The 10893-nt window shown below is 40.3% G+C and overlaps 1 pseudogene; it reads left to right on the forward strand.

Moving 5' to 3' along the window:
- The window catches only part of LOC118556474, a 116190-nt pseudogene extending 106884 nt beyond the window's left edge, over positions 1-9306 (forward strand).
- Positions 9307-10893: the final 1587 nt, after the last annotated feature.

Genomic DNA, 10893 nt, shown 5'->3' on the forward strand with positions numbered 1-10893 from the left:
AACATATCAACCCCATGGAGAAACATGGGTTGCTTTTAATCATGCGACAGACAGGGAATATGAGCACCATTGGTGGGAAGATGGATGGAGCTAATAACTGAAGAAGACAAGGTGTTAGAGCAGGGGATCCCAGGGCGTCACTGGGATACCTAGCGCAGGTTGATCCAAATGAGGGTGCAAAATTTCTGACTTTACAATGTCAGAGATGTGATATACTTCTTTTTATATAGCAAATGTATGCATTTAATCATGGAAGATGATTTTTGTCTCGAAAATGTACGACTTTTCTTTCTTTTTGTTAAGAACTTTTAATTTAACCATTTTGAGAAATTTTACATGACATCTCCTGACAGAAATGCAAAAAGTAGACATCACGACAAACACAAAATACCAAAGGTCTTCACAATTATGACAGCAGGTAGAGCAGACAATGTACACAATCTGTAATCTGTGGCCAGGCAGGAACCTTTCCCAATGAGGAACTCCATTAGACCCCTCCTTCTAGTAACATCTCGTTCCATCATCTTCTCCATCAGACACCCAGATATTCTGAAATACAAGTCCACCTTTGTATAAAGCTGTCCATATTTATCTGCAGGCTTGCAGTCATTCGCTCCATTATGTAAACATGTTTCAATCTCTGGGCCCACTGATTTATAGTTGGTGGTTTTACATCTGAAAATTTTACGACTTTTCAACATCAGAAAACGTCTTTTCTTGAAAATATGTGAAACTGATCTCAAAATTCCTGAGGTTTTTTTTGTGGAACTTTACTCCTCTGTGGCAAATAATTGATTTTCTTTAGTCTGGCCTTATAGCCATAATACAAATTTATTTCTTTTTGGAATTTACATGAATAAAGTCATAACATTGGGTGTAGAAGAAAAAAATAATATTATGAGAAGTCACACAATTGTTTCAAAGTCCTGAGAGTAATAACAATTTGATGCTGATTTGCTAAAAAGGTTTAATATTTCCTTATTTGTGAAATCGATACCAAAGTATGACTTTACTAGAAGCTCGACATTCCTCACTTTACCACAGGGGGAAGACTGCACTTTTTTGTTCTACTAGTTTATTCTCCCAATTTTATGGCTTTAGTCATAGTAGTAATTTCAAGAATGAATAAAAGTAACCCACCACCCTGTCAGTCTCTGCCGCTGTTATTCAGGGGGGTCACAGGTTGAGAAGTTTGGGAAGCCTTGTGTTAGAGAATGCAAACAGAAGGGTGGATCAGATCAAAGCACATTGATGTGTTGTCAAAGTCTAAAATTTAAATCTGGGACTTGAAAATTGTCCTTCACAGACGCTCTCCGTCCAGTCTGACTGAGCTTCAACTGTTTTATAAAGAAGAAAGGAAACATGTCGGTGTCTAGATGTGTGAAGCTGTTAGGCACATACACAAGGAGTTGCAGGGGTGATTGCAACAAACAAATTCAGGGATGCTTGATAGAAAATCCCCTCAACACTTTTATGATTATGCCTTGATTTTTTTAGTCTGTCACAGAATCCCATTAAAGTACATTACAGCTTATTGTTGTAACATGACAAAGCACGGAAAGGTTGAAGGAGCACGGATGCTTTTGCGAGCCACTCTCATCACAAGAAGCCTCTGAAAACTTAAAAAACGACCTGCTTTCTTTTATTTACATGTCGATATGTCGTCTTCTCCAGGGTCCTCCAGGATCTCAGCCTTCCCCTCACACACAGCCCCCACCACACAACCCCAGCAATCCCATGATGGGACCCCACGGACAGGTAAGACAACTTCCTTTCACTTCCCCCCCCCCCCCCCCCCCCCACAGTTGCGTCTGTGAACACTCACTCATTCACTCACTCATCGTAACACTAAAGTACAAACAGCTCGCGGGTCCCCCGGTGCGTGGCGTACGCCAGGGATTGGCAACATCCAGCATGGTGGACCGAATGAATAATTTAGCTGTGTTGGCCTGATTGTGGGGAGCGGAGGTGCATCTGGAGGGCCTCCTCTCTCCCCTCAGCCCAGCACTCACCAACCCATAGTCCATCAATAGAGCATTAATATTGCAGCACGGGCTGACACTGCGTGGCTCTCCGTGTGCAAACCCACCACAGTGTGGGAGGAGGAGGAGGGCGGAAACGGGAAGTGGTAGAGTGCAGAGTAAGAAAACAGTAGTAAGAGGGTCCATCACATCCAGCGTTGAGTGTAAATACATACGCTGGCCTCCGCTTGCCCCAAACGCGCACATTTAGTCCCCCCTCCTTAAACAGAGTCTCCATTTATCTGCATTTCATGTCGCTAGCACGTTGTTCTTCCAGTTGGCATTCAACTCTGCGTGTTTCCCCCAGGTCGGTTTTTGTTTGCAACCGTTTCTTCTCGTTTGACACTGAAAGACGGCCCCTCAGGATGTGGGTATTTGTAGTTGCAGCAGGGTACTCTCATAGGTAATACTGCCAACCATCTGTCTGCGATGCTTTACATTATTCACTAGTTCGGTAGCGCTGGCTCTCGTGTGCGCGTCCCGACCGGCCTGTTCTTGTCCCCCGCTCTGCTGAAACGTCCAGATTTGCCTGTGAAGTTGCTCAGACTGCGCGTCAAGAATCGCCGTAGCTCTGCTCTCTGGTTTCCAGGAGATGGGAACAAAGTGTTCGGTGTCTTCTTTGTTGCACTTTTAAGTAAACTGCGTATTTTTCTCTGACCGTATTTGTATGATCTCTCTCTTTCCTGTGTATCTTCTCATTCTTTGCCGCATTTCCATGTCTCCACATTGTTTTCTTTGCCGTCCGATCTGTCCGCCTCTTCCTTTATCTTGATGCCTTTCACCACCTGAGGTCTTACTTTCCAAGGCACAGACAGTGACAGCCTTCTCGTTTTTTAGGAACTATAACAAAACAAAGGCACGGTCGTTGTCCAGCAAACTAGCTCCCCCTGCTGACCAGTAGAGAAGACACCTTTGGGTCAGAAACACCTCTAATTGTTTCTGACCCAAAAAGGCCCCCAGTCGGGCTGCGATGAGCCCAAATTTCGATCTGTTTTACATGAAAAAATTCAGCGGATTTGCACAGAAACGTGTAGCTGAGAAACCTGTTAGAAATAATTATGAATTTTATAGTTATTATAATTATTTTAATTGTTTGAAGAGAAGATTAATTAAAATGCAGAGCGTTTAATTCAAAGTAAGTGCCCAGAAAAAATATCAGTCCATCTTAAAACAGCAAGCCAAGAACAGGGTGAGAATGGACTGTGTCTGGATGCAACTGGACTTGGTTGTGACATTATTAAATTAAAATCTCAGGCCGGATTTTTAGGACCGAGAGCCCATAATGACCGTGGCACGCTGAGACACGTTATGGTTTGTGTGTGTTTTTTATTACAAGCTGTGATTTCTGTCACATCTCATCCTTTTTATGGATAATGTGTCCCGCTTCGTTTTTTTTTTTTTTTTTCAGCTGGTGTGGATACAACTCTGGGCGTAGTGTATTATCATATTAGTGACATCATTTTTGCTGCATTCAAATCTTTTATTAACAAGTCTTGGGCTGCTCTTCCCTTACATAACGTTTTCAAAAATGCGAAGAGGAGAATGAAAAGGTGCTATTTCCCAAATGAAATAAAGTTAATAAATGATATTAGAAATCTCCTTTTAACCTAAGCTAAAACATTATCTGGGGGGAAATAAATTATTGTATTTTATGAGATTAAATATACCCAGATTTCATTGTAAAGCTTAACTTTATTTGTTTCAGTAATATATCCATAGCAAATTTACTGGGTAGTTTTTGTTCAGTGCCTTTAGCTTCTGGAGTTTAAAACACAATGTCAAGCATACCCTTTTTACAATAATTGAAACCCTTTCATTAATGAAACACAAACATGTTTCCTTATGGGGTGTTCTGAAATCAAATGTAAACTGTCTTTTTTTTCTTTTTTTTTGTCCCCCTGTCCATCCTGCAGCCATTCATGTCTCCACGGTACCCAGGTGGCCCCAGACCCTCCCTCCGAATGCCAAACCAGCCTCCAGGGAGCATCCCAGGTTCTCAGCCCCTCCTTCCAAACAGCCTGGACCCCACTAGACCTCAAGGTGCTGACTCGAAGAATGATGTTGTGGCGCCCTCCACAGTTAATGCCGTCCCTGGTAAAGATGTGTCAAAAGCCTTAAATTAAACCAATCTTCTGTGGTAGAAGCATAATCTCACATTGTTGATGCGGTTCTCTAACAATGAGCTTCAGTGATATTCTTTTTAAATCTTCCTTATCACCGTCTTCAGTGTGCGTGCTAGGAGGATAAACTCTGCTCCTCCAGTCTGGCCTGTCACACATGCAGTTGTTTTAAGTTTTGAAATGATTGTTCTGGCTGTAGAGTTGAGCAAGTTTACCTTAGTAACCATTTTAAATTAGCTTTTCTCCAAACTTCTGAGAATCAACACATATCCGCTTTACTTATATGGCAGGTGCTCTTTTCAGGAATGTCTAAGAGAATCAAATGTTCCTAGAAAATTATAAAATAAGACACAAATTACAGCAAAGATTCAGTTGCAATTGGTTTATAGGAGCTGTTTGGTATATTAATAAATCTGCCTACAGTGAATTTTGTGAAGAAAATATATTTCTGTCCCAATTTGTCATTTTCAGTTAAGTACATTAAATAAATGTCTTTAATTAAAGGTTATTTATTTTTACCCAAAAACAATTTTCAGTTGAGATCATCGTACCTTAAAAAAGGGGATTTTCTTTCAAGGCTTTTAAACATCTTTACCAGAAGTTGCAATAAATGTGGCATGGGTTGCATTTTTTTTTCTTACTTTGAAGAAACATCTTCATCATCTAAATATGAGCATTTTGTGTAATTATTCTGGTTCTAAACCGCGCTCCTACTCCAACATCCTCTGTGTGCCACAACAGGACATCCAAACATGGGAGGCCCAATGAGAATGAACCCCCCGCGAGGAATGGGAGGCATGGGCCCACAGGTAATTTACAACACGCAGAACGGACATCATAGCTGTTAAGGATCAGCAAAAGTCTTGCCAAAAGAAGTAATGACATGGGACAGTGTGTGCTCCAGCAGAGCCCATTCTCTCTCCAGCTGCTCTGCAGTATCATTTCTGTGCGGTTTCCTGAGTGCGTCCATAAAAAACAGTGATGATTTTAAAGCAGCCTATAAAGAGAGGGTACATTTGGCTAGACCAGCCCCATAAGCTCAGCTTCAAATATCACAAGAGCCCTGATGACTACCTTGGCTCTGAGCAGAGGTCACACTCTGCAAACACCAATTATACGTGATAAATGTAGCTGGTTATGTCAGATGCACTGGTATGAGCCCAAACTGGAGCCAAGGTTAATACTCGCCTCTTATGACTTTGATTTCACTCAATGGCTTGTTATATTGTAATACTTCAGATGCTCAAAGAACAGTTTCCCTTTTGTATTCTCATTAGCAGACAGGCACTTCAGTCCCCTCACATTTTAAAACATTATCTCAGACAAAGACACACACACACTGTGCCCTTCAGCCCCTCTGTGTGCCACGCTGGCTCTCTGACTTTGGCAGCGAGCGTGGCAGCAGCTGGCATGGCATCTGCTCGACAAGTGTAATCGTCTGCTGAACAAAACTCTTCCTTTGGTGGAACAGATCTGTGGCCTCACACACACACACACACACACACACACACACACACACACGCATGCATACCCAAGTTTAAACATGTATTGGCAGCCAAACCTCCCCACTGGGCATCCATGAAAACATACATGCAAATACAGGGAGGGGAGTGCAGGCACACTGAAACACACACACACATACACACACAGGACATAATTAGACCCTCGTTAAGAGGAGACATGATCCTCGCTGACCTTCATCAAGATTCAAAAACTTTCGACGGAGCAAGTGTGGGACTCTGTACTGACTGTGTGCCGGTTTCTTTGTGTAGAACTACGGCGGAGGGATGAGGCCTCCTCCAAACTCCATGGGACCGGGGATGCCAGGGATGAACATGTTAGTAGGCGGAAGAAAAGCTTTTTTCTTTTCTTTTCTTTTTTTTCTTTTTTTCTCAAAACTAATGTTTAGTGGAAAATAAATAGATGTATTTAGTACAGTTAAAATCTTGTTTATGAGTGTCAGTGTAATGTTGTATAAAGATTTAAATTAACAATAGACAAGAGTTGTGTTGTTTACTTAGTAAGGCCCAGCATTATTCATACCCCTGGCAGAGTTAGATTTCAAATTAGTTTCATTCAGCCAGCAAGTTTGTTTCTGTTTGCAAATGAGACAATGCAACATTGTAAAATTGACTTCTTTTTCTTTACATTTTGTTTAAGACGGTGTGTTAAATTGTTGATACCCTTCTCAATAAGCAATGGAAAACTCTTTTTTGTGCGTACATAAATCTGATCCTTTGTTAAGATACTGAGCAGCATTTTTGCATGTGTCCACTTGTATTTTGGTGATTTATCTTTGGTGATGAGCTCTAAGTCTAACCCTAACCCTTTAGCTTAGAGTTTCCAATACATTGTATTTGGGACTCTGGCTAAGCCAGTCCAAAACAATAATATAACTTCTGTTAGAAGATACATGTTGGTAAAAATTATTTTAGAGGAGCTATCAGTAAGATATTAGCTGTAAAATCAACCTAAATCATTCTCATTTGTCACCCGGGATGGGAGTAACATTCCCTATAAACAAATGGTTGTCTCTATCAACAATGTCTGAGTCACGTTTTTCTCCTTTCAAACTTAGAGGTACGATCCGGAACTACTTCAGTTCAGAGTGTAGCTCGTGTTTACTTCCTGGTTCCTGAGCCAATCACATGAGAGTTCCCAGGGTTCCCAACACAGAGCGCAGAATTTGGTATTTTATTTTGGCAAAAGAGCAGCACTCTGCAAACATGGAAGCCAGTAGGAGAAGTGGACCAGAAATAAAACAGAATACAACATTATATATTGTAAACATATCGTATTGTTTAAATAAAAAGAAAGAATAGAAGAAATTAAATTTCTATTGAGAGGAATAAGAATGTGAGCTGTTAAACAAACTCTTTTTGAAGCTAAACAGTTTCCAGTTTTTCTATAACCTTAAAATAAAAAAATTCTATACAGTTATGTTTAATTGAAATTAGTCTGAAAACATAATACAGATTTCTGGGATCAAATCCTAGCGAACATGTTTTAATCTAGAAAAGTTGGGATTCATAATACTCACATGTTTGTCTTTTGTATTCTGTTATTTATCATCAAGACGTATTCTAATTGTTATTACTTGTTTGTTTCATATTGTTGAGTATCATGCCTTGAGTCAATTTAAATCATGGTTTTTGGGTCGTGACCAGCACCTCCTGTGATCTGTGAATCACAACATTATTCCCATTTTGTAACTTTACCTCTCTTGCTCAGGGGTCCTGGTGGAAGAGGTCCATGGCCGAACCCCAACAATAATTCAGTGAGTCACTCCCTCTCATCGGTTCTCTCAGCCATGACTGGTTTTCTTTTCAGGAACCGAGCTTCATTTTTCCCCCTCTCTTCATGTCTGTTCTCTCTCCACAGATAGCTTATTCATCCTCATCTCCAGGAAACTATGTGGTAAGTGGCCCGTCGTGGGCTCATGTGTGACAACGGGCCATAAATTACCTGTTACACGGCGGTGTCTGACTGGTGCACAGCACTCATCCTTCCTCTCATCCCTTTAGGGCCCTCCAGGGGGAGGCGGACCACCAGGAACTCCAATCATGCCCAGTCCTGGAGGTGAGTAGCTGACTTTTATTATCCAAACTGGATCGGTCTAAATTTGTTCTCTGACAACTCATCATCTCTCCTTGAGATATATGGAAACTTCACACTCAAAATATTTAGCCAAAAAAATATAGAGATATAAATAGTGAATAATGTGATGTGTATGTATCCAGCTTTGACTGATTTTGTACATTTTCCTCTCCTGAAACACTGAAATCCAAGCACTCTTTACTGTGTTTATAAGAGTTCAGACGCGTGTGGTAAAGGATGCAAAGACACGTGGGTCTACAATCCACGGACTGATCCATCCCAGCTTTAGCCCATCAATAAAGTCAATGTGGAGGATTGGCTGAGAGGAAAACATTGATGCCTGTAGCTGCTCAGTTCCTGTGTGCCTGTAGAGAGCTTATTTCCTCAATTCATTATATATTTATATATATATATACATATATATATATATATATATAGATATATATATATAGATAGAGTAGAGAGCTAGATAGATAGATATATATATATATATATATATATATGTATGTATGTATATATATATATATATTTATATATCTATATATATATTTATATATATATCTATATCTATCTATCTATATATATAGATAGATAGATAATATAAATATATATATATATATATATATATATATATAGTATAATATATATATATACACATCCATCCTTCCATTTTACGGCACATGCTGGTGCCTATCTCCAGCGGTCACATAACAGCTGGATTTACACTGAGCCCCGCACAGATGACTCTGTTTAGTTATTAGGGGACTTCTACATACTGACAGTTGAAATGTCTTAACACAACTGGTGATTAAAACTGATTCTGATTCTTGATTTTGTAGCACAACAGCTTAAACATCTTCTGCGCACTAAAATATTCACCTGCTTTCTTTCCACAGATTCCACAAATTCAAGCGAAAACATCTACACAATGATGAACCCCATTGGCCCAGGTGGAAACAGACCGAACGTAAGCGCTCTAAATGTTTATTTACTCGCCTTTTATAGGAGTCGCTTTGTGCCTTGTTAACAAAAACAAACTGAAATAATAATTTATTTATTTTTTATGTAGTTCCCAATGGGGACCGGGACCAGATGGACCCATGGGTGGAATGGGAGCGATGGAGCAGCATCATATGAACGGATCACTAGGTGAATCTTGAGTGTGTGCAGCAGATACCTTCCTGATGAAAGTGCTTCTTTCTTTGCTCAGAGGCTTTTTAGAAGTAGTACACTGCCCTCTCATGGCAGATTCAAGAAGTGTTTTTAACAGTGTATATTCATTATTATTGATTAAAGTTTAAACAGATTAGAGGGGGATGAGCAGGCCTATTGATCCCATGGATGGGATGTGATCAGTGAACGCTGCAAAGTTCTTGTTTATCCGTATCAGTAACAAACCGCTTCATCAGAAACCTTTACTTATTGGGGGAAACTAGTTACCTTACTCACTTTCAGCTCTTCTGGATGTCCTGGTAATGATTTTGTTTCCTGTACCTCCAAACACAGGCTCTGGTGACATGGATGGGTTTGCCAAGGTAAGACCGTGTGCCTTGTCACGCAGCTCCTGATCCCTCTTTCCCACGTGTCTCTTTATTCATTGGCTGCTGTTGGCTTCCTTCCACCTGGGTTGCAGAATTCGCCCAACAATATGGCAGGCATGAACAATCCTCCGGCACTCCGCGGGATGACGGCGAGATGGCAGGCAACTTTTTAAACCATTCCAAAGTGAAAGTGTGAGTAGCACTTGACCCCTGAACGCCTCCTTTCTCCTCTCACGCCTACTTGCAAGTAAAAAACAAACAAAGCCAAAAAATTGACACCACTGCTCAGCATGTCAACGCTTTATTATGGCCCTGGGGATGTCTTCTTTTGCTCCTCCTAAACCCTGCTTCAGACTTTAAACTCCACAGCTTTACCGTTGATCTGTCTGCTGTGTTCCTTGGTCTTCACGATGCTGTCTGTTCACTAATGTACCCTAACAGATCTCTAAGGCCTTCACGGCCACAGCGAATAGAACAGCTGGATTTGCGCTGAACTTACAAATAAATGGACTTTTATTTTACAAGTAGGCACCTTTGGAAGGTCTGTGGGAATCCGTTAAAGCGGGCTGAAAACAAAGGAAGGCAAACACTTTTAAAGGCTACTTTACACCCATCGGGATAAGCATCACGCTTAAAACTCTTGCCAAGTCTGTGATCAAGTTGTAATGACTTGCTGTAGGGATGAATAATTGAGCGATTGAAGGGACACACATAGGTTAACTCTATATTTACTGATTAAGCAGTTGGATGGAATTAGTTTTGTTTTGGAGCATCAGAGGTAAAAAGGTCTAAATATAAATGCATCTCCCCCTTAGATGTTTTCATTTTAAAGAGAAGTATTGGAAACCATACGCACTGCAAAAACGGATCCAAAAATAAGTAAAATGTTCTTAAAGTTAGTGCATTTGTCCTTGATTTGAGCAGGTAAAAAAGATTATTTGCCAATGGAACAAGTATTTTGACCCCCAAAATAAGATAATTAGACATCCTGTACTTGAAATAAGGTGATGGAGATAAATTGTTCCTATTTAATTGCAAAAATCCTATTCCATTGGCAAATAATCTTCTTTACCTGCTCAAATCAAGGACAATAACACTAATTTTAAGAACATTTTATTTTTTAAGTTTCGTTTTTGCAGTGCGATGTCTATTAACAAATCCACAGATTTTGTGTTTATAGTATGAAAATCTTTGAAGAAGTGAGGTGAATGCTTTTGCCAGCCAAACAGGCCTTTATTTCTATATCTTTTTTTTTGTTTTTGTATCCATATGGGCAGATATCAGAGCAGCATCAGAAAATGGGGCGTAGGATCACAACATATGAAAAATAGGATCTATCAGTTGCGCCTTGAACATAAAATATTATTGATTTTTGCATCTGCAGTCACTGGAGAGTTGGAGCTCCTGTTCGATGCAGAGAACAGGGGGTTACATGCTTTGTGCGTAAATGCACTGCATTTTGTTCCGTCCCACAATCACAGATTTTGATTAGTTGAGGGGAGGCAGAAGGAGGGGCTTGCCCAGGACACTATTACTGTAAGAGACACCCCCGCCTTGTTTTAGCTTGTCCTAACATTAGAAACGGGAAACCCAGAAAAAAAGCTTGCTGAGAGA

This window comes from Fundulus heteroclitus, chromosome 9 (assembly GCF_011125445.2).
Source record: "Fundulus heteroclitus isolate FHET01 chromosome 9, MU-UCD_Fhet_4.1, whole genome shotgun sequence".
In the NCBI taxonomy this organism is placed as follows: domain Eukaryota; kingdom Metazoa; phylum Chordata; class Actinopteri; order Cyprinodontiformes; family Fundulidae; genus Fundulus; species Fundulus heteroclitus.